Below are 6000 nucleotides of genomic sequence, written 5' to 3' on the forward strand. Positions count from 1 at the left end.
TTAAACTCCTCATATCTCCTACTAGCAAAACTGCCACAGCACCTTAGTAAGGCCAACTTTTGTGCTATCTCAGCCCAGATCCTTAGCCTGGTTCTCTGGCACAGAGATTTCCCTCCTTTTGCTACTTGATTTTTGTTGTTTTCCCCAAATCTCAACCTTTTCTGCATATGTCTCTTTCATTGCAAGTAATCTCAAACCTTCTTTTGGATACAGAAAGTTACACCCAAAGAAAGAAAAAATGCAATAAAATCTATTCATTGCACATATCCCCCCAGTACATCTTAAATCACCACTGAAATGGCATCAAAGGAGTAAACAAAGGTGTCAGCCCAGAAGGACAGACAGAAGGCAAGATGGGATGACTGCCAATAAAAGGCTTACCACAGTTTTAGAAGAATGAGTGCAAACAGACAAGTGGAAAGTGACTTAGGTTTCAGCTTTCTTCACTTGTGAAATACCTTAAGGTAAGGAAGTCGACAAGAACAAAGCAATTCGTGCAATAATACCCCCAGAAAAAGTCAGAAATCAGAGGGGCCATATACTTCTAAAGGTAGGGATATGAGGTAGAAAGAAAAACCAGAAGACATATAAGGAGTGTTTGGGGACTGGCAATAGTGCCTCTCCCTTCTCCTTGGTAGAAAACTACAGATACCATCTGGAGAGGTTAAAGTAAAAAAAAACAAAAACAAAAACAAACAAAAAACAAAAGCCCTCTGCCTAAGGACACCAATCATGGCTAAGGGCTAGAGTGAGGCATTTTCCTAGAAGATAGGGATTAGAGAAAGTTTGTCTAATGAATGGTGAGACACCCTCCCCATGCTTTTCCCTACTAGGCTCCCAGCATGTGGATTCCCAGATTTGTATACTTTCTCAGGCAGGACTGGAGAGAATTTTTTTCTGAAGAAACCAAGCAGCCCAAGAAAATGCTGGCATTTAGGGGTTCCATAAAAAAGCAGAGCCCCCACCTGAACATCCTAACGTGAGGGCCTCCCATTAAAAACTAGAAAATAAATTAAAAACAAAACAAAACAACAACAACAACAACAACAAAACCAGAGTCAAAGCAGGAAGCAAAGGGAAACCCTAAAAATCTAGAGTTATTATTTTCTGAGAAAACAAGGAAATTTCTGCATGATGTGAAATTTGAGGAGTTTGCTATTAAATTTCACAGAGGATGAGAAGGTGCTTTCAGACATGAAAAAAATATAGAAGCAGAAATTAACAATTGGTGCAAGGTCAGAAGATAAAGTTGAAGAAACCTCCTATAAAGCAGAACAGAAATACATAGAGATGAAAAGTCAGAGCTAAAAGAAAAGAAATATAGAAGTTCAATCGTGGAAGTCAAAAACATGACTATAGGAATTCTAGAGAGAGAAGGGAGAAATTATCAAAGGAAAATTCAAGAAAACTTCCAAAAATGTTAAGAACATGATTCTTCAGATTGAAACTGCTCACCAAATGTATAGAAACTGAATTTAAAAAGACCCACCTCAAGACCCAACATTCTGAAATGTCAGAACTCCATACATAGACCATTCTAAATGCTTCCAGAGATTAAAAAAAAAAAAAAAGTCATATACAACCATCAGAAATCACAATGGCATCAGACCTCTCAACAGCAGCATTGTAAACTGGAGGACAATAAAGTACCTACAAAATTCTTTAGAAAATTATGTCCAACCTAAAATTCTAACCCAATCAAACTATCAAGCAAGTGTGAGGGGAAAATAAAGCTGTTTTTAAATATGCAAGATCAAACTGTATTCTCTAAACACCATTTCTTAAGTAGCTTCTGGAGAATGTGCTCTATGAAAACAGCAAGAAAATGAAGAAAGAGGAAGACATGGGAGCAAGGAAACAGGAGATCCAGGGAGACAAGGAAGTTTCATGTGGAACATATCCAAGAGAAAACAATGGAATATATAAACTGCCTTACAATTTGAACTTTATGAGAGAGGAGTTTTAAAAATTTTTTCAAAACATAGGGTGATAAAGTGATGGCAGGTACATGGAAAACTAAGCAAAATACAGTTGACCCTTGAACAATGTGGGGGTTAGGGGTGCTGCCCCCCTGCACAGTGGGAATCCACAGATAATTTTTGAGTAATAGCCTACTGTTGACAGGGGGCCTTACCAATAACATAAACAGTCAACTAATACATAGTTTGCATGGTATATGTATTATATACTGTATTTTTACAAAACAGTAAGCTAGAGAAAAGAAAATGTTATTAAGAAAATCATAAAGGAGAGAAAATACATTTACAGAACCGTTCTATATTTATTGAAAAAAAAATCTGCATTTAAGTGGACATGCACAGTTTAAATCCATGGTGTTCAAGGGTCAACAGTATTTCCTGCTAAATATGTTTGGTTGCACAGCTACCAAACTGGCAAAAACTAAAGTCATAATACTGAGTATTGGTGAGAATGTGGAGCAGTGGGAACCTGCATAAAATATTGATATAAGTACATTGGAAAGGATTGGTAATACAAGGTTGAAGATATTCATGTACTGTGATCCCAAATTTTCACTTCCTGTTGTATACCAAATGAAATTTGTGTATCTGTGCACCAAGGAGTATGCACAAGAATGTCTGTAGCAATAAGACTTATTTCAAACTGGAAACAACCCAAAAGTACATCCATGGTAACATGGATAAACAGTTTGTGGTATCCCCATATCATCAAGATGGACGTGTGCAATAATATGGTTGAATTTTACAGAGTTGTCCAAAAGAAGTCAGACACAAAAGAATATGCACTGTATGACTCTATTTATATAAAATTCCAAAACAAACTAAACTAGACTGTGTTGTTTCACAATAATTGTAAGTAGTGGTTAAAACCATTAAAAAAAAAAAAAGAAGGAGGAGGAGGAGGAAGCTGTAATCATAAAAGGTAGAGAAGTGTTATTTCTGGAGAGAGATGGCTAGTTGCCACCAGGAAGGGACACATAGAGAGCTTTTAGGGTGTTGGCAATGTTTTATTTTCGATTTGAGTATTGGTCAATGATTGTTCACTTTATAATTATTCATTAAACTATATGCAAATATTTTACAATTTAAAAGAAAACTGGGTTTTAAACAGCATGACTGATTGAACACATATTCACATTTTGTTCCCTCTCAAACATTACTGACATGACTTTAGTGGAATAAAAACAACACAAACCATAAAAGATAAACAGAGTGAAAGACAAAAGAACAGGAATAAACTTTTGGAAGCTAGAAAGCACATGAATAAGTAGATACTTACTTAGAAAACCAAAGGAAGCTGAAATTCAGGCTGACAGAGTAGGCAGCCTGGACACAGGCTGATTTGTCCCTCTGAAGCCCCAAAGATCAGAAATTGGAGATAGTAATAGTTCTTGAAGGGAAGAGGATGCTGGCTGAAAATAGAATTGGTTGAAAGTATGTATATGAGGGGGCACCACTGGGTGGCTCATTCTGTTGAGTGCTGAGTGTGGAGCCTGCTTAAGATTCTCGCTCTGTCTCTCTCTCTCTCCCTCTGTCCCCTTTCTCCACTCATGCTATCTCTCTCTCTCTCACACACACACAAAAGACAAGAAAATCTACATATGTACATTTTATCCTTACCCTGGACAGGTGGGCAACAGCCCCTCCCCAACCCCAGCAGAAAACTGAATTTCACTCCCAGAAGTTAAACTAGAGAGACTCTAAACAGAGGACACTGTATACAACTGTATTCTAGCTTTTATACTGAAAACTGGGGGACTAAGGGAATGTCTACATACTCAAAAAAAGAAGACCCTCTGCATCCTTCCCCTATTCATGTCTTTCCCAAACTCTTCCCCAAGAGTAAAAATCTTCACTCAATATGTCTCAGTGTATCAGGTAATCACTGTGAACTGTTTGCTCTCTAGAACTGCTACACAGTTACTGCCCTGGGATCTCAGTGTATCATACTCCAGGGATTTTTCCAGTCTTTATCCAGTTGATCTCTTATTACCTGAATCTCATGTTTCTTCTTTGGTACATGCCTTTGTCTTGGCTGCGCACACCATCTGCTAGCTTCCTGAGTGAAACTTAAGTCACATATATACTTATTTATTTATTTAAATATATTAAAAATATTTTTTTTGTTTTTTGTTTCTTTATCACTTATCACTACCTATCACTTATTCAGTCCTGCTGGCCTGGATAGAACTGTGTTTGTGATAGGGGTGAGGGAGTGTTACAAGACATAATATCTTCATTTAAGCTTATGAATCATTCTTCACATTGGGGAAGATGTATTTGAACTTCCTGGGTTAGGAAGCCACTGGGTACATTTAGCATAAGCGCCCGTGTGTCATCCTTGCTGTCTTGAAAATGGTGTGGGTTGTCTTAAGTTTCTCCTTTTATTCATTTATTTTTAATGTTTATTTATTTATCTTGAGAGAGAGAAAGAAAAAGAGAGAGTGGGAGAGGGGCAAAAAGAGAGAGAGGGAGAGAGAGAACCCCAAGCAGGTTTCGTGCTGTCAGCCCTGAGCCCTATGTGGGGCTCAAAGTCATGAACCGTCAGATCATGACCTGAGCCAAAATCAAGAGTCAGACGCTTAACCAACTGAGCCACCCAGGTGCCCCTTAAGTTTCTCCTTTTAAAGTACTTATGGAAGTATTCATTTTGTGCACAATTCTTAATCCACATCTTTATTTTTAATGCTCATTTTTTCTTAAACATTTAATTACATAAACACTGGGTAGCATATGAATGCTTTGTGAGCACCGTCCTATGCGAGTTATTTACTTACGATAGAATTGTGTCTATTTTAAGGGGATTGGCTTTGTTTTTAGCATTAGCGGGAGTTCATTTGGGGGCTCCAGAGAAAAAATGTTTTTCCTGTTGAAAGTGATGCTAGTTACCATTTCAGCCTATGAGAAAATCAGCTGTATTTTTCCCCGCAGGGGCCTTTATTCAGAAACAATTATCCTCATTGGTTGAGGAATATTGTACATTACTTGCTTATTTATGTATACTATATCTATGCCACTAGAGTGTTAGTCCTGTGGCACAGGGATTGTGTTATTTACAACAGTACATTGGTGCATGTAGACATTCAGCAATAAATAAATGATTTCACTCATATGTGGAATTTAAGAAACAAAACAGATGAAAATAAGGAAAGGAAGAAAAAGAGAGAAAGTGGCAAACCATGAAAACAGACTCTGAACTATAGGGAACAAACTGAGGTTGCTGGAAGGGAAGTGGATGGGGGGATGGGCTAAATAGGTGATGGGGATTAAGGAGGGCACTCGTGATGAGCACTGGGTGTTGTATGGAAGTGATGAGTCACTAAATCCTACTCCTGAAACTAATATTACACTCTATGTTAACTAATTGGAATTTAAATAAAAACTTGGAACAAAAAAATAAAATAGACATGAATGAACATAAAAAATTCACTTAAATTTTTTTTAAATGTTTATTTATTTTGAGAGAGAGAGAACACATGTAAGTGGGAGAGGGGCAGAGAGAGAGCAAGAGAGAATCCCAAGCAGGCTCCACACTCGCATGGAGCCTGACACGGGGCTCAATCTCACAACCGTGAGACTGTGACCTAAGCCGAAATCAAGAGTCAGATGCTTAACCAACTGAACCATCCAGGTGCCCCCAAAATTCACTTAAATTTTAAGTGAGAAAACACTTATTCTTTTGTTTTGAAAAAATAGAAACATATGGTTAATGATTATAGTTATGTTAAAGAAATGAAAATAGTAACATGTTAGGAGAAAATAAAAATGACAATAGTTATTGGAAAGTTGTGATTATGGGTAATTTTTGTTTTTTTCTTTGCTAAACTTTGCATTTTCTGAAACGTTACACTGCTTTATTTAAAAAAAAAAAAAAGGTAATATCTGAAGTGAAAGCACACTGAACTAGAAGTCTGGAAATTTGTATTCTAGTACTGACTGTGCTGTGTGTTCTTAGATAAGTCTCTGAATCTCTCTGTGCCTTTGTTTCTTCTTTGGGAAATGAAAGGTCTGAGGGCTTCCC

The sequence above is a fragment of the Lynx rufus genome, unplaced genomic scaffold (genome assembly GCF_022079265.1).
Source record: "Lynx rufus isolate CCGP_SWC_20201006 ecotype Redwood Valley unplaced genomic scaffold, mLynRuf1.p SCAF_7, whole genome shotgun sequence".
Lineage (NCBI taxonomy): Eukaryota > Metazoa > Chordata > Mammalia > Carnivora > Felidae > Lynx > Lynx rufus.